Source organism: Vombatus ursinus, unplaced genomic scaffold (genome assembly GCF_900497805.2).
Source record: "Vombatus ursinus unplaced genomic scaffold, bare-nosed wombat genome assembly UNPS02014946.1, whole genome shotgun sequence".
NCBI lineage: Eukaryota > Metazoa > Chordata > Mammalia > Diprotodontia > Vombatidae > Vombatus > Vombatus ursinus.
Window position 1 is genome coordinate 3,074,974 of NW_020954724.1, and position 19,609 is coordinate 3,094,582.

The 19,609-nt window shown below is 36.4% G+C and overlaps 1 pseudogene; it reads left to right on the plus strand.

Annotated features, from left to right (window-relative positions):
- Positions 1-6,479: 6,479 nt before the first annotated feature.
- LOC114030241 overlaps positions 6,480-19,609 on the plus strand; it is a 154,597-nt pseudogene continuing 141,467 nt past the window's right edge.

Genomic DNA, 19,609 nt, shown 5'->3' on the forward strand with positions numbered 1-19,609 from the left:
TGGAATTCTGTCCCTTCTGTGAGACACCTTATTGGTCAGATCTATGGATGACTATGTTTGTTTTTTAAATTTTTGACACAGACTTCCCCAATAAAAATACAAACACCTTAAAATACATCTCCTCACCAGAGTTAAGTAAATTCTGACAGAAAGGAGGAATATGTCCTTTAATCTTGAATATAAAGCACTATAGTTGACCAAAATTTTGCTGCCTTTCCATGTCAACTTTGTTGTAATAACTTTGTATATTCCTCTAGTTTTGCTTTCTTTATTATGCATCATTTCATATAAATTTTCCCATCTTTCTAGGAATTCTAAATATTTATAATTTCTTATGGCATGGTTACATAATTGATTACATAATTTATTCAGCCATTCCCCAGCTTTTGAGTAAATATTTTCTTTTTGGTTATTTGTTATTATAAATAATCATGCTATGAATGGCTGAATAAATTATGATATCAATATACAGTTATCCCTTCCATATCAGGCTTTCTCCATCATGGTTTCAATATATCTGAGGCTGGCATCAGAAATTAAATGGAAATTTTGGGGGACTTTTGCAGAAACCACAGACAAAACACAAGGGCCAGTAGACAATGCAGAAAAAGTTTAGAAACTCAGAAATGCATAAAATATATGTACACTATTATATAATATCAATGTGCTTTATCTTTTAATACTATAATTATTCAAATTTCTCTGGTATGAAGGGAGGGCCAAATAATTTTACGTAGATTTTCCAGATCATGGGGGCACTGCGCTCCTAACTCCCATGATAACTGTAATAGAATATTAACTATACTATAAGAAACACACACACATACACATATAAGCATACATGTGTCCTTTCTTCCCATCAATATACTTTTGGGATATAGGCTAGAATCCCTGAATCTAAGGTTATAAACAACTTTAACTTTTTTGCATAATTTCAAATTGTTTTCCAAAATGTCTGGATCAATTCATAGTTTCTCCAACACCTGTGTTTCCACAGTTCTACCAACAACGAGTTTTCCCATATTTCAGCATCTTTCTTCGTTGGGTATGAAGAGATCCCTCAGAGTTGTTTAATTTGCATTTATCTACTTATTTAGAGATTTTAAAATTGATTTGTTTTTTAAAAGTTATTTGTTCATATCCTTTGCTTGCTTCTCTATTTAGGAATAATTCATGGGGATTAGCATGGTGCAAAGGAAAATTAGATGAATGTGGAATCATAGAATCTGGATTACTACTTTGTGACCATGAGCAAGTCACTTAAGAACTTTGGTTTCAGTTTTCTTATCTGTAAAAATGAGGGGGTTGGATTAGATTACAAATTCCTTTTCTGCTCTAAATGTTTCAAAGATTTGTGTCAATTCCCTATAGATTTTACATATCAAATTTTCATCACAAATATTTAATGCAAGTATATTTGTTTTATTCTGATTCTGGTTGCACTGATTTATTTTCGCAAAAGCTTTCAAATTTTGTATAATTTTTGTCTATTTTGCTTTTTACAATCTATTTTTTTCTGAAGTAGTCTTAAAAATTTTTAGAGCATTTATCAATTTGGAATTTGTCATAGTATAAGGAAAAGATGCTGCTATGAACACAGAAATTTTAACATAGATTCTTTCTAATTTTGCCAGTAGTCCTTGTTATAGAGTTTCTTCCCCAGTAGTTTGTGATAATAAATTAAGCTTTTGTGTATATTTTTCTAAATCTCATTCATCTAGTATAATTTACTATTTTAAATCCAATATCAAGCAGTTTTGAGAATTACTGAATTGCAGTCGTTTAAATCTGGTAGCACAAAGCACCTTTCTTTCCTGTTTTTTTTTTTCACATTCCTTTATATTCTTGATGCTTTTATTCCTAAAAATCTTATTATTTTATCTAATTCTATACAATCTCTTTGGTAACTTGATTAGGATATCATCATATCTATAAATTGCTTAGTACTGTCATTTTTACTTCTGCTAGTGTGATCCAGATGAGAAAACTGAATCTCTCTCAAATTTTCTAGGTCTTTTATTTATGTAATGGCTTTGGAGGTTATTCATACATATCTTGCTAGTTGGATAGTTTCAGATATTTAAAGTATGTGCCCACATTAAATGGAATTTCTCTTCCTAGATCTTCCTCCTGGACTGCATTAGTAACATATAGATGACATATATTGATTTATTTCATAGACTCCACTTTAATTGAAGCAACTGCTTAATTTTTTTTTGTGCCTTAATTCTCTATTATGTTCAAAGTAAACAATTATATTGTCTGAATATAAAGATGTTTCTGGCTCCTCTTTGCCTATACTTACTACCTAAAGTTCTTTTTCTTATCTTACTAGTAATATAGGTAGTATTTTAACACTGTAGAATAATATTGCAAGTAGTAGAAAATCTTGCTTTGCCCCATATTATTAGGAGAGAGGATAAGACAGGAAGGGAGGGACAGACATTTATTAAATACTTACATTATTCCAGAAAACGTGCTAAGCCCTGGGAAGACAAATAGAAGACAATGCACTCAAAGAGCTTACATTCTAATGGAGGGGGAAGGAAGGCAACACATTCCAGCCCAGTGTCCTCATTATCATATGAGAAGCAACACTTATGGGAGATGTATGCAGCCTGGTAACTATTCCTGCAGGTGCTACAGCCATAGCTACTAAAGGTCCAGCAAAGAAAATCTTGCCACCAATGTCCTTGGCATTGTCAAATGATTAAATATCAGAAAATGATATGATCTTATCAGTGGAAATGACATTAAAGATGAGGCAGTGCCATCTATCTTGCCACTCAACTCTAAAGACCATGGGATCTTTCCATCTGATTTGTAGCTGAAACCTTCCATGGATATTGTCTCCCCTATTAGAAAGTGAACTCCTTGAAAGCAGGGATCGCCTTACTATCTCCCACCATTTAGCACAACGCTATGCACACACTCAATAAATGTTTTATTCATTCATTGATGCAAAAGGAGTATTTGAAATTATGTTGAGGGAAAGAGTTTACAGAGGCATGGTAAGGAAATGGCAGGGAAGTGAAGCCTCAGCCCTTGCAAGATAAGGCGCCTATCAGAGCAAGGGGACCTAGGGTGAAATCTAAGGTTCTGGTAGGAGGGAGATGAGGATTATGACACAATAGCAGAAGCTATGGTGTTAATTTTTGAATTTAAAGACTTTTGACTATATTAATCAAAGGTCTTTGTAATATTTTTTCTCTCCCTTTTAAAATGCAAGTACCAGAGATGGCATAGTAGATAGAGCACTGGGCCTAAAGTCAAGAAGACCTGAGTTCAAAGTTGTGGTATATGGGGCAGCTAGGTGGCACAGTGGATAGAGCACCGGCCCTAAAGTCAGGAGGACCTGAGTTCAAATCCAGCCTCAGATATTTACTAGCTGTGTGACTCTGGGCAAGTCACTTTACCCCCATTTGCCTCACCAAAAAAAAAAAAAAAAAAAAAAAGAACCAAAGTTGTGGTATGTGAATATAATGGAATAATATTGTTCTGTAAGAAATGATGAGCAGGTGGATTTCAGAAAAACCTGAAAAGACTTACATGAACTGATGTTGAGTGAAGTGAGCTTAACTAGGAGAACATTATACACAGTAACAGCAACATTGAGCAATGACCAACTTTGATAAGACTTGGCTCTTCTCCGCAATATAATAATCTAAGACAATTCCAACAGACTTGTGATGGAAAATGCTATCCACATCCAGAGAAAGAACTATGGACTCTGAATATGGATTGAAGTATACTATTTTCCCTTTTTTTTGTTTTTTTTTTTATTTCTCATGGTTTTTCCCTTTTGTTGTTATTCTTCTTGCACAGCATGACTAATATGGAAATACATTTAACATGATTGCACATGTATAACCTATATCAGATTACTTGCTGTCTTAGGGAGGAGGGAGAGAAGGGAGAAAGGGAGAAAAATCTGGAACTCAATCTTACAAAAATGAATGTTGAAAATTATCTTTACATGTAATTGAAAAAAATAAAATACTATTAAGCGCCAAAAAAAGAGAAGACCTGAGTTTAAAACCAGCCTCAGAACCTTACTAGCTCTGTAACCCTAGGCAAATTACTTAGCCTCTATTTGCTTCAATCTCTTCATCTGTAAAATAGGGATAATAAAAGCACCTATTTCCCAAAGTTGTTGTAAGGATTAAATGAGATAATAATTATAAAGTGCTTTGCACAGTGCCTGACACACAGCAAATGCTATATGTTAGCTTTAATCCTCTCTACCATGCAAGCTATGCAATCATTGGTTACTTTTCTTACATTATTTTTATATGTTACGTTCGCATTGTAAAGATACTGCCAAGTTTGGGTTTTCTCAAAAGATATGTTTGAAAAGTCATCTGTTATACAAAACTCCATACTTTTACTATAGGATTATTCTAAACTATATAGGATATACTATTCTTAAGTGCAAGCCATTTCCTCTTACTCTTTGACATATCCCATTCCAATCTTTTCTTTCTTTCTCATTACTGATGTATAGTGCTATATAATTCTAATGAATTCCTTGGTATATGAATTATCTCATCCTCATTACTTCCAATGTTTTTGTTTGGTTATCTGGGAGTTCTAGAGTTTGACTGTCATGTTTTAGTTGAGCTAAACCTTGGGTTTCCCTTTTGTGACTATTTGTGGATTTCATCCATTTGCATGTTGCCCAAGCAGCGGAATGAAAAGGAAGGGATAAAAATACATGATTATTTTCACAGACTTCTCTATAACACCAATACAACCACATCACGGTAGCCAAAAAAGAAAGATTTGTTATTGAGCTTTATTTAGCTATTCCAAATTCATTGCCACGTGATAGACTCAGAAAAATTATATTCTGTGTAGAAATGTGTATGGTTCACATTCATTGAGGGACAATTGGAACTTTGCTAAACATGATAAAAAAAATAAGCCCAGAAAAAGAACAAGGTTGAATTTGTAGTTGACATAGGAGAAATAGTAGAGAACTCCAGGGAGATAATAATATTGACAATATCTCATAAGTTTTGCTACAAATGGGTTGTTAACTTTACCAGCAGCTACAAAATAGATTAAAATCTAGGAATTTGTGATTTTAGGTTGGTTAGGTGGCTGAGTACATGATGAGAAGTTAGCCAAAGCAAAAATCAGTGACTTGAAACTTTCTAATGCATTCTTTAATTCAGAGTGTGATAAAAGATGCTTGAAAATAACCTTATTTATATAATTTCTCCTCTTTTTAATGACTTATTGAACAGATAAATCATAGGATGAACATGGGAGAACTAACTGCAACTGCAGCATTTTTCCTAATCCACTTTGGGAAGGAATTTGCCCAAGGAAGAAAATATGTGAGTGACAATATTCAATTTCAACTTATGATCATTGTGTTTTTAATCTACTTTATTTTATATCCTGTGATCAAGGACATCCAATCAGTTCTAAATCCACCTAACTATATTAAAACCTAGCCTATATCTCTCATCTTTCCACAAAAACTACAGAAGAGACACTGCTGAATGCTTTGCCAAATCTAGGTAAACTGCAGCAATCATCAAAACTACTTGGTTGGGGCAGCTAGGTAGCACAGTGGATAGAGCATCAGCCCTGGGGTCAGGAGGACCTGAGCTCAAATCCAGCCTCAGACACTTGACACTTACTAGCTGTGTGCCCCTGGGCAAGTCACTTAATCCCATTGCCTAGCCAAAAACAAACAAACAAACAAACAAAACAAAACAAAAAAACCAAAAAACCCAAACAAACAAAACAAACAAACAAACAAACAAAAAAGCTAGTTGGTACTGGCTAAGAAATAGTGGTGGATCAGTGGAATAGGTTAGGTACACAAGACACAACAGTCAATGATTATAGTAATCTACTGTTTGATAAACCCAAAGACTCCAGTTTTGGGACAAGAACTCACTTTTTCACAAAAACTCCTGGGAAAACTGGAAAATAGTATGTCAGACACTAGGCATAAGCCAAAATCTTACAATATATATACCAAAATAAAGTCAAAATGGGTTCATGATTTAGATATAAAGGCTGATACTGTAAGCAAACTGGGAGAGCAAGGAATGGTTTACCTGTCAGATTTATGGAGAAGGGAAGAATTTACGTCCAAATAAGAGGCAGAAAACATTATGAAATGCAAAATGGATGGTTTTACATTTTACATTAAATTGAAAAGGTTTTGCGGCCCTCGGGCCACCGCCGCCTGGGGCGCGCCGCCTTGCTGCTCTCAGTCCTCCGCTGCCGCAGGGCCCTGAACTCTCCCCCCTCCTCTAGGGAGAGGGGCAGCCGGAGGCCTGGCCGGGAGGACACCGTGAGTCCGGCGCTGCGGAGCGCTCAGAGCCTCGTGTCTGGGCCTCTGCAGAAAGGAACACGAGGAAGAAGGAGGAGTCATGCCCAGTGCAAGCACAATCACACAGCCAGTTTATTGGTCACCTCTGTGGGGCGGGGCCATCTTTCCTGGCCAATCATAGGCCATGCTCTACATCCTGGTGGACTCTATTCCCGCCCCCTCGCCAGGGGCGGCTTGGGGTGCTGCCAATTTCCGGGACTCTGCATCTTCCTATGCCCCTGGCCCACCGAGATCCCCCTTCCCTGGGCCAAGAGGACCGGGTAGGGGCAGAGTCTCCGCCCACCAGGACTTGGTGACATTTCAGTATGTGGCCATGGACTTCACCTGGGAGGAGTGGGGACACCAGGGCCCTGCCCAGAAGAAGCTGTACCGGAGGTGATGCTGAAGAACTACAGCAACCTGATCTACCTGGGACTTGAAGTTTCCAGATCAGATGTGGCCTACCAGCTGGAGCAAGGGGAAGCACCTTGGATGCCAAAGGGAGCAGTTTCAAGAAGTTGCAGTCAAAATTGGGGAGCTAGACCTGAAACCAAGGAGTCAGCTTTAATGTGGAGTATTTCAACTGAAGAATCATTCCAAGATAGACTCACTGATAGAATAGTGCCAGTATCTCCAAAATGGAAAAAGCCTGGGAATGTGATGCCAAGTTACAGGGGCAGCAGAGCGATAAGAAACATTCTCAGCAAGTAAAAATTACCCCAAAGAAATTTCACAATAAACTAAGAGTTCAAGAATATAATAAATTTGGCAGAAGCATCAGCTGGGGGGCTAATCTTTTTTCCACAACAGAGAATATATGTAGGAAAGAGTCTTTGTAAATATGATACACTTAAAAAGTACTTCATACTACATACAGACCTAAGAAAATATAGCAGAATCTGTGCAAAAAAGATATTTTCTAAGTATGGTGAATGTGGGAAATCTTTCAAGTATACAGCAGAGCTCATTGAAAATCATAGATTATATACTGGAGAAAAACATTATCAAGGTAATGAAAGTGGGAAACACTTCCACCAGAGTTACTGCTTAATAGACCTAATAAAAATTGTACAGGAGAGTAGTTTTGTGAATGTGGGAAGGCCTTCCCTGTGAGTACATATCTTACTCAACATCAGGGAATTCATAAATGTAAGATCTGTGGGAAGGCCTTCCGCCTAAGTATAGGACATACTCAACATAAAACAATTCATACTGGAAAGAAACCTTATGAGTGTAATGAATGTCGAAAGGCCTTTCGCCTGAGAACACAGCTTACTGAACATCAGACAATTCATACTGGTGAGAAGCCTTATGAATGTAAGGAATGTGGAAAGGCATTTCACTTGAGAGGACAACTTACCCAGTGTCAGAGAATTCATACTAGTGAGAAACCTTATGAATTTAAGGAATATGAGAAGGCCTTCAACCACTAACCAGAACTCAAACATCATCACAGAATTCATACTGGAGAGAAACCTTATGAATGTAATGAATGTGGGAATGCCTTTCGCCTTAGCACACACCTTACTTGACATAAGAGAATTCATACTGGTGAGAAACCTTATGAATGCAGTGAATGTGTATTGTCATTTCGCTTGAAGACACAACTTACTCAACATCAGAGAATTCATACTGGAAAGAAACTATATGAATGTCATGGTTGAAAGGAGACTTTCTTCCAAAGCAAACACTTTACTCAACATCAGCTGCTGTTGAAGACAGAAATCTTGTGAAAATAAGAAACGTGGAAGAACATTTAGCTAGAGCACAAACCTAAAAATCAAGTAATTTATATTGGAAGGTCACATGGACGTTATGAACGTGAGGAATTTCACCCACACAGTCCATAATTGAAAATAAGAGAATTCAAACTGAAGGATATTCTATAGATTCACCAAGTTCTAGTGTCTCCCTTCTGTTCTTACTTTCCACAATCCCCATATGTACTGCAGGTGATTTGGACCTAATTTATGACAAAATAGTCACAATCTGACAGGCTGTCACTTTAATTTAATACCCCAGAATTCTTTGGAACTGTCAAGCATTCTTTCCTCCCTTTTAGTCTCAAAAGAAGAGACAGTCTTTTTTTATGAATGTGGAAAGGCTTTCAGGCACAGAACAGAACTCAAATGTTATCATAGCATTCATACTGAACAGAAACCTTTTCACAATGAAAATAGGAAGGCCTTCCATATAAGCACATACCTTATATTGGAGAGAAATCTTATGAATGGAATGAACATGAAGATTTCAGTCAAAGCTATCATTCTTTTTTTAAAAATAAGTTTTTATTGACATCTTCTCTTTCTTATATCATAGTTATTCCAAGTATTCTTCCCCCTCCTCCTCCTAGAGAGCCATCCCATAGAATAGTATTTTTAGAGAGGAAAAAAAAAGCACAACTGTTCCATGTATAGAAAAAGTCCAAAAATCTGTGCAGTGTGTAATACCTGTCCCTGTGGGCCTCCCACCTCCACGAATGGGCAGGTTGGAGGGGGTGTCCTCTCATATCTTCTTTCTGGTTTTGCTGGATCTTTATAATTTTGTTACATTTCCTTTTGATGTTTTGGTGCCTCATCCTTTCCATGTACATTCTTGTAATTACTGTGCTTTTCTTGAATCAGTCACACATCATTTTTACTGCAAATTAGAGAATCCAGACTAAAGCTGCACAACTGAGGTGTGTAAATTCCTGTGTACGTCTTCACAGTAGCTTTTCGTTTTCCCTCCTGAAATTTCCAGTAACCTCTTTACCACAATCTCCACACAAACTGTAGATGGCATTAAGACTCTTGATTTGCTGAGGAAATTGTGACAATCTAGTGCTTGCCCAGGCCCCCATCTTCACTCCTCAGAAACTATTGTAATGATCAACTACTCTTCCTTCTAGCCTAGAGGAAGAGACATATCCTTGCACCTTGTTAAGGCTTTCTTGTGCCTTTGATCTCACCCGCTCCTGCCAACTCCAGGACCTCATCCAAATAATCATACACTGTTTTGTTGCTTTCCCTCCCAATCTCATCTTTCCTAGCTGCCTACAATTAAAGTTCTTCCACTCTATAAATATTTATCATGTGCACATTTCCAATCGCCAAATCTTGCTGTTTCTAACTATAATATTCCATTCACACAGGATCACCTTAATTCAGGTTCTTATTACCTGACCAAATTATGATAGCCACCTATCTGGTCTCCTGGCCTGAAGTGAATGAAGAATGTATTAAACATTTACCGTGTGCCAGGTACTATGCTAAGAGCTGGGGATAAAAATATAAGCAAAACAGTACCTGCCTCCATGATCTCTTATCTCATTATGGAAAGTCAGCACATATTGGGGAATATGGGTCAGGGAGGAGTGTTCTGGATAGGGTAGCCAAAAGGATGACGATTTGGAGTCATAGGACCAATGACAGACACATCTTTTCTGGGGATGATAGCTTTGGCTTGATTACTGTTTGAAACTAGAGCTTGAGATGGGAGAAGGGCATGTGCAGTGGCACACAGATGGCCCCAGGAAGAGGCCTAGTGGGCTTAGGTCCCAGTAAGGCAAGGTTGAGTACTCACCCATTAAGAGCCCAGGCCATCCTTCACATAACTAACAGTGATTTTCTTAGAGCATGGGTCTATTCATGTCTCTTCAAGTATCCTACGCAACCCCCCCCCCCACCACCACTGAAAAAAATGAAGTCATTCACTCAAAGCGGTGATGTCAAACTCAAATAGCAACGAATACCTGTGGCCATATGTTGATTTAGAAAAACACTAATTAATGTTATGGTTATTTTATTTGTTTTGTTAAACACTTTCCAATTATATTTTAATCTGGTTCAGTTGCCCTCTAATTTAGACCTCCCTTCTTTCTCTATCATCTGTCATCATTCACGCATTTCCTCCTTCACTTTAGGCTCCAAGGAAGAGATGTCCTTTCTTGCCAAGATTGGCCCTTCTATATTTACCCTAAATTTAACTCCTTTTTTATTTTACTTTTCACCTTCCCTTTCTAATATGCAGTCTCTCCCTATCTACTGGTTCCTTTCCTGATGGCTATAAATATACCCCAATTGCCCTCATCCATGAAAAGCTTTCACTAGATCCAACCATGGCTGCCAACTATAACTCCATGTTTCCCCTTCTCAGGTAAAGTTCTTGAAAAAGTGGCTTATACTCAGTATTTCCATTCCCCCCACCTTCTCACTTTCTTCTAAACCCTTTGCTATCTGAGTTGATACCTCATCATTAAATTGAAATTGTTTTCTAAAATTACTAATGAGCTTAATTACCAAACCTAATGACCTTTTCTAAATCCTCAACCATTCTACAACATTTCACAATGGACTACCTTTTCTTCTGGAATACTTTCTACTCTCTAAGTTTTTGAGGTTCTCTCTCCTGGTTGTCCTCCCCGTCTGACCACTCCTCAGTCTCCTTTACTAGCTCTTCTTTCATGTTATGCCCACTTAACACTTCGGGTGTCCCCTAAGGATCTATTCTCTTGTCTTTTCCTTATACTATCTCATTAAGTAATCTTACCAGCTTTCATGGACTCAATTATCTATGCAGATGATTCTCAGATCTATGTATCCAACCTTAGCCTCTATCCTAAGCTCCATTTCTACTCTACCAACTGCCTATTAGACATTTTGAACTGGATGCCTCACAGACATCTCAAACTTAATATGTCCAAAATGGAACTCATTATATTTTCCCCAAACCCTCCCCTTTTCCAAACTTCACTATTCTTGTTGAGGGCACCACCATTCTCCCAGTCATCCACTTTTGTAATCTGTGTCAACTCTGACTCTTCACACTCATCCCACTCTACATATTCAACTAGTTGCAAATCTTGTAATTTCTTTCACCAAACATACAACCCCTTCTCTTCATTCACACAGCCACCACCATAGTTCAGCGCCTCATCACTACCACCTTCTTATTGGTCTGCCCATCTCAAGTCTCTCTGCAACCCAATTCACTCTCCATACAACTGCCAAAACAAATTTCTTTTAAAAAAAGTTTATCATTCCAAACTTGAAAAACATTTCCATATACAAGGACAGAAAAGGATTTTACATAACTCTGAATCTATTGTGACAGCTTTTTAAAGGTATTTAATAAATTCATATTAATTAAAAAAAGAAAAGAAAAGGTTTTGCACAAACAAAGCCAATGTAACCAAGATTAGAAGAGAGGCAGAAAGCTGGGAAACAATTTTTACAGCCAGTGTCTCTGAAAAAAGCCTCATTTCTAAAATATATAGAGAACTGAGTCAAATTTATAAGAATACAAGTCATTCCCCAGGTGATAAATGGTCAAAGAATATGAACAGTCAGTTTTCAGATGAAGAAATTAAAGTCATCTATAGTCATACAGAAAATGTTCTAAATCATTATAGATTAGAGAAATTCAAATCAAAACAACATGAGGTATCACCTCACACCTATTAAATTGGCCAACATGACAAAACAGGAAAATGATAAATGTTGGAGAAGATATGGGAAAATTGGAACACTAATGAATTGTTGGTAGAGTTGTGAACTGATCCAACCATTCTGGACAGCAATTTAGAACTCTTCCCAAACGGGGCATACCCTTTGACCCAACAAAGTCATTTCTAGGTCTATATCCCAAAGAGATAATAAAAAAGAGAAAAGGATCCACAGCTTGTTTTGTGTTGGTCTAGAATTGGAAATTGAGGGGATGCCCATCAATTGGGGAATGGCTGAACAAGTTGTGGTATATGAATGTAATGGAATACTATTGTGCTATAAGAAATAACGAGCAGATGGACTTCAGAAAAACCTGGAAAGACTTATATGAACTGATGCTGAGTAAAGTTAGCAGAACCAAGAGAACATTGTACACAATAATAGCAACATTGTACAATGACTTTTTTAATAGACTTAGCTCTTCTCAGCAATGCAAGGATCTAAGACAACTCCAAAAGACTCATGATGGGAAATGTTATCCATACCCAGAGAAAGAACTTTAGAGTCTGAATGCAGATCAAAGCATACTATTTGCTCTCTTTTTTTGTTTTGTTTTGTTTCTTCTTTCTCGTGGTTCCTCTCATTGGTTCTAATTTTTCTTTATAACATGACTAATGTGAAAATATGGTTAATAGAAATGTATGTGTAGAGCCTATGTCAGATTGTATGCTTTCTTGGGGAGGGGGGGAGGAAAGAGAGGAGTAGAAAATTCAAAATTCAAAATCTTATGGAAGTGAGTATTGAAAACTAAAAATAAATAAATTTAAAAAAAATTTTAAAAAGAAAATAAAGGCTTACTGCATTTGAAAAAAAAAATCTAGGTAAACTACCTATAGCACTCCTCTGATTTCCAAGCTAGGAATCATTTCAAAACAGGAAATGATATTTGTCTGAAATGACTTGTTCCTGATAAAGCCATGCTATCTAGCTCTTTGTAACTGCTACTTTCTTTTTCAAATGATCACTAGCCATCTATTTAATAATATGTTCTAGAATTTTGCCAGGAGTCAGTCAAGCTCATTGACCTATAGTTCACAAATCCTGTTATCTTTCCTTTTTGCCTTTCTCCAATCCTATGGTGCTTCTGTTTTCTAGGACCTTTCAAAAATGATCAATAGTAGCTTAGCCAGACTATCAGCCACTTCTTTTAGTCCTCATTAGAGCCTGGAGAACTGAACTGATCAAGGAATGTCACCTTCCTAGTAGACATATTTGTTTTGTCCTTTCTAGAACAGAGATCATTCTCCTTGTCAATGAAAACAAAGTTGAAGTAAGTTGAGTAGCTCTTGCGTTCTTTTTACTACCCAATATCATTCTGTTTACCCCAAGTAACTATGCTATCTTCCTTAATCCTTCTCCTAAAACCAAGATAAATAAAATATTATTTACCTTAGTTTTCTTTGCCAGCCTCAATTCATGATGAGTTTTAGCATTCTTAATGCTGTTCTAGTTGAACTCTACCCCAATTTTATATTAATCTTCCAATACTGACCCTTGCATCCAGCATCTTTACATGTCTTTTTAAAAACTAAGTGATTAACAAGTTCCCTCCTGTGTATCTATATTGCTCTTTTTAGACCACTCTTCCTTATCTTCCTCATCAGAATTGTTTGTCTTTAGATTTTCATTCTTAAGAGCTTCCTTTCCCTCCAGAACTGAATTCTGCTACAAAAATTTTAGGCCATGAAAGATGTAGGAAGGCTGAGACCTAGAAGAAAATGTCCTTTCAAGGAAGTCCATTCAGACAAGGTATTAAGCAAAAACAGATTTCATGAATATTGTCTGAGAATAATTTTAAGGCATGGGCAACTTTCTTTGTTTGGAGAACCAGTCCTACCACTGATTTTTAGAGTCTCCTAACATCCCTTCTGCTCTTGATACAGCTATTCTAAACCATCTGTTCTCTATCATTTGAGTCATTCAGAAAATGGACAAAGCATTCCACAGAGGTATAAGAGATTCACAATACCCCTTAATTTTGTTTGGTCTCCATAACCTCCACTAGAATTACTATCTGCTCTGCTTTTTTTTTTTAAATAGATCAGAAGAGTAGTAAGAGTACCTACATTTTCATGGTCTCTTAGAGAAGAAATCCATGATTGCTTCTGAATTTCCTCCTCCATGATTGATATATTAGAATAATTTGTGGAATGTTCTCTATCAACATAGAGGAATGTATGTAAAAGGAATAAATATCTCTTACCTTTTTATTCAAATAAAGGATACTGATATCAGCAGCAACAGAACTTGGTACACTCAGGAATTGGTTTGGGCATAGAGATGCAATAATTCTGAGTTGTGGGTTTTTTCCATTAACTTTTTTCCCCCAAAAGGCCATATAAAAATCTATGAAGAATTAAGAGTTTAAAGTACCATTACATGGAAAGGCTTGACAATATCAATGATTTCAGAATCCCTTAGAATACACTTCAGATAACAAATTAACTACATTTGTTTCTATCAGAGAAATATTCTGCCTAACAGTTTTCTGCTTTCATCATTTTAGATATATTTTTAGAATTAAAACACCATACAGCTTTTAGAAAATCATCTCTTATATTTACAATAAATGTCAGTCACACAGCACTGTTTGGTTAACCTAAAAATTGTACCATTCATATAAATATGACATTATGCACATATTAAACATGTCATCTTTTATTCTTTGATTTTATCATAATTTGAACTGCCAACAAATAGAACAAGTTTTTATGAATGAAAACGATATAATCTGAAGTAGAAATACTTAGATGAATCTGCAGTCTTATTAGTGTGTATATTCTTTTTTTCTGTACAGATCTTAAACCCACCACTCTGCGTTTCTTGTCCATCTTTCCATAAATCTTCCATAAAGGATCCATTCAATATATTCATGGTCTTCCTATGGTTCCATTATTATTCAAGGTCATCATTAAAGCACCCTAGGACTATACATTGCCCTAGGTACTTGTTTGGATGACTTCCTTTTCCAGGTGTAAAGCATTTTTGTGCTTGTTATAACACTAAACAACCAGGAAAGTTGTTGCTGCCAGGTACATATGATAAAGTTAGGGATACAGTAAAGAAGAAAGCATAGTTCTCCACAATGAAGCTTTTTAGTCTTGCCCTAGATTTGGTTTTGCCTCCCTAATCAGTGAAATAACTTTTAGTACCCATGCAGCTCCCATGGCATGGGCCATAGGCTAAAAAAAATGCTCTTAAATGGATGTTAAAGGAATTTTCCTATACCAAGTCAAAGAGTTGACTTAAGCCAGCAATTTCAGTTGGCAACAGGGGCAAAAATAGTTCTTTACTTTAGCTGGGAGACTTCTCCTGCTTTTTGCTACTTAGCTGCCTTGGTGTGGTGGCTCGTAGTCTTCTGTTATATATGAAGAGCTCAACTCACTATCCCACTCTCTTCGCAGAGAGAAGCTTACTAGTGTTTATGATTCAGCAGATGGTAGCACAGATTACCTGATGGCCCTGAAAAAGCCTAAAGACCAATAGATAGTAGCAAAGAAACACCACAGTGACCACAAGACAAACAAGAATGCTCAGCAGCATTGAATGTGTGAGCTGGCCTGATCTTGAAGGTTCACATGTACCCCTACCATATGCCTTGGCCATGGTTATGTGCTATACAAACATAAATATAGTATATGTTTCTCTTAACTCATTTTCCCTGACCATACATGTTCCCTATGTGTTATCTATGTATCCTCTTTTAGTAGTTGTGAGTGTATCCCATTTGTGCATGAGGGATGTCATCTTATTACTTAATTTGCTATTCTGTCTGATTAAATTCTTTCTTCTGTTTTGAACTGTGTCCTGCCTGATTGACAGTGAAAGAAATACTTTGAGGAGGAAGATAATAATTTTGAGTGGATCTTTATCATTCTAACATGAAAACACAAGGGAACAGGCAGGTTTTTTTCAGATGATATTCTACAGCAAACTATTTTTATACTTATAAAAAGTACAGAAAGTGATTTGAAACTGGGGTAGTGTTCACAGGGTCCTGGGAGTGGGGGAGGGTTGTGGGTGGGGGAAATGTGTGCAGATGAGACACAGATGCTATCACTGATATCTTTTACACTACTTCTTATGCAAGTCTTCACTGGTCATATGCTACAGTTTACTTATATCCACTGTCCCTCCCCCCATGCAGTTTTCCATCATTCTTCGGGTCACTTGCAACTTTATTTTTTCCAAGATCATAGTGTACCATCATTAAGAGCTTATTGGTATGAAAGATGTGTTTGGTGTAGTTTGCAAGGTTTAGGACAATTGGAAGTAGAATAAAATTTCCCAAACGTAATCCAACTTGATAGCTTCCTGTTACTCAATTCTAACCCCCATTTACTGTATATTTACAGAATCTGTTCATGGGTAGAGGATCTTTCTATAGTTGCCATTTGACTATATAGGATATCCTCCCTCATACAAAAAAACACATAAAGTAAATGTCTTCTTGCTTGCTTTGCATGCCGTTAATTTTCAGCAGGTTGTTAAACAGAGTTTAATAATCTGAGTGGTTTTTTTTTTTCATCTATCACAAAAACTAGATTGATTTTAATGTATGTGTGGGAGACACCTTGTTTGAGAAGGACACTGAAAATTGTATTTTGGTCTACTGAGCGAAGCATTAATTTTTGGTTTACTATGGAATATCATCTGCAAATTCTGTCTATTCCTTATTATGTTTTCATATATGTAATAAAATGGGCCATTCTACTAAAGATTTAAATTAGATGAGAAGGCAGATAAATATATTAGTAGTTGCTGTTGTCTTTTTTCATGTTTATATGTGATCTTTTCCATTCTTAAGATCTTGAAAAGTAATCCCTGAGTACTTGTAATGCCTGTAGCCTGGATTTTTTCTGTTTATGATTATATCAAGTGTTTTTCCCAATTTAGTTAGGGCTTCTACCTCACTTAGTACACTGGGTATCTAAATGGTAGAATCCAAATATCACAGTTCCATTACAGTTGCTAATGAAAATCTTTTATAATAGAAAGACCACCTCATAGATCACCTCTCTGATGCCAGTCTGTTCTCATTCTATCTTGAGTATCATTGCCAGAGTAGTCTTCCTAAAACAGTGATTTCATCTTTCTTTTCTCAAGAATCTTTGAGGGTTCCCTAGCAACTATATACATCTTTTAAGCTCATTTCTCTGCCTGGCTTTCAAGAACTTCCATAATCATGTCCCATTCTAGCTACCCATCATAAAGTTTCTACATGTTAGGTTGCTAATGTAATGCTTACTTCTACCACTATGAATTTGCTTTTTCTGCTTCTCCTACCCAAAAGAGTTTCTCCAAATCTCTGAGTTCTACTTACTAATGGATTGAACTCTATAAAATATGTTTATTACCATTAAATAATTGGAAAATACTTGCTAAATTTGGAGAGGCATTGACAACAAATGCTAGTTTGAACTTGCTTCTCTATAACACAACAAAGAAGCATGGAGCAAAGGTACTTGTTAAAGCCAAGGGTGGGCAAAGCATTTGGGAAAATATAATAACATTATAGGTTTTGATCCAGAGAACCTCAGAGTTCAAATACTTCATTTAAAAAAATTTAAACAAAATTTTATGATGTCCTATGTTTTTACATCATCATGGTACCAGATCACAAGCTATACTACAAAGTTGTAAACATCAAAAAATTTAGTATTGGAGAAGAAATAGAGATTTATCAGCGGAACAGATTAGGTACACAATATACCATAACAAAGCACAATAACCTAGTGTTTGATAAACCCAAACATCCCAGCTATTACAGCAAGAACTCACTACAACAAAACTATTAGAAAAACTAGAAAGCAGTCTGGCAGCAACTAGGCATAGGTCAATATTTCACATTGTATGCTAAGATAAATTCAAAATATGTGCATGATTTAAAAATAAAGGGTGATATCATAAGAAAATCTGTATAGTAGGGAAGAAATTATCTGTCAAATCTATGAACGGGGAAGAGTTCATGACCAAAAGAAATACAGAGAGATTCACAGGAGATAAAATGGATCATTTTGATTACATGAAATTTAAAAGGTTTTGCACAAACAAAACCAATGCATCTAAAGTTAGAAGAAAGACAGGAAACAGGGAAAAAAAATCTCTGCAACAAGGGAGTAAGGTCTCATTTCTAAATTATATAGTGAACTGAGACAAATTTATAAGAATAAAAGCCATTCCCTAATTGATAAATGGTAAAAGGATATGAGTAGGCAGCTCTCAGAGGAAGAAATTGGAGGAAGAGACTTTAAAGAGCCAAATGAAAGGAAAAAAAAAAAACTCTAGGCAGGGTAGAGCCAAGATGCAGCAGTAAAGGCTCCAAATAATGTTGAAATAATTCCTCAGAATGAATTCTGGAGCAGCACAACCAATAAAAACATGGGGTGAAATAACTTTACAGCCCAAGACAACTTAGAAGGTTGGCAGGAAAGGTTTGTCTCACTGGGGTGAGAGTAGAGCACAGCCAATGCAGGCTGCACCCTTCCAAGACAGCAACAGGCCTTGGGAGTGACTGAATTGGCAGGAGTTTCTGGAGCTCTCAGGCAGAAGACAGTAAGGGAGTCAGACAATTGATCAAAAGGAGATAATAGGGGACCTTTTATAGGCACTAGAACCAGACTCTGTTGCATTGTCTATATGTAGTTCCAGGTCACAGTCCCAGGGCAAAGAAGAGTTCTAATAGGAGAGGGGGACCTTGGTTACAATTTCAGGGTAGAAAAGAGTGCTTGTGGTTTCTCAGAGACCAGAACACAGGACAGGAGAGCAGTGACCATACCTCTCCTTAGATCATGCACACTGGAAGAACTGAAAATTTACAGGCCCCCCAGAACTAGCTCTGAAAACAGCAGCAAGAAAAACATCAATCTTGGGACACTGCCCCCTTGACCCTGGGAGCAGAGCCCAACTTTAACATAAAGTTAAAAGTCAAGGAACAGATTTAAAAAAGTGAGCAAACAACAACAAACAAAAGAACATGACCATAGAAAGCTGGTGACAGAGAAGATCAAAATACAAACTCAGAAGAAAGTTGGTGACAGGGAAAATAACACAAACTCAGAAGAAGACAACAGTGTCAAAACAACTAGATTAAAAGCCTCAAATAACAATATCAATTCATCTCATGCCCAAAAAGAATTCCTGGAAGAGCTTTAAAAATCAAATAAGAGAAGTAGAGGAAAAAAGAAAAGAAAGTGATGTAAGAAAATGATGAAAAAAGAGTCAAGAGCTTAGTAAAGGAGACACAAAAATACTGAAAATAACACTTTAAAAACCAGAATAGGCAAAATGGTAAAAGAGGCACAAAAATCCATTGAAGAGCACTTCTAAAAAAGCAGAATTGGCCAAATGGAAAAAGATATACAAGAATTTACTGAACAGAAGAACTCATTAAAAAGCAGAATTGGCCAAATGGAAAAAGGTGTACAAAAATTCACTGAAGAAAATAATTCATTAAAAATTAAAATTGGGAAAGGGAGAGCTACTAATTCCATGAGACATCAAGAAACAATAAACTAAAATCAAAAGAATGAAAAAGTAGAAGAAAATATGAAATATCTTACTAGAAAAACAAATGACCTGGCAAACAGATCCAGAAGAGATAATTTAAGAATTATTGGACTACCCGAAAGTCATGATCAAAGAAAGAGCCTAGACATCATATTTCAAAAGATTATCAAGGAAAACTCTCCTGATATCATAGAACAAGAGGGTAAAATAGAAATGGAAAGAATCCATTGATCACGTCCTGAAAGAGATCCCAAAATGAAAACTCCCAGAAATATTATAG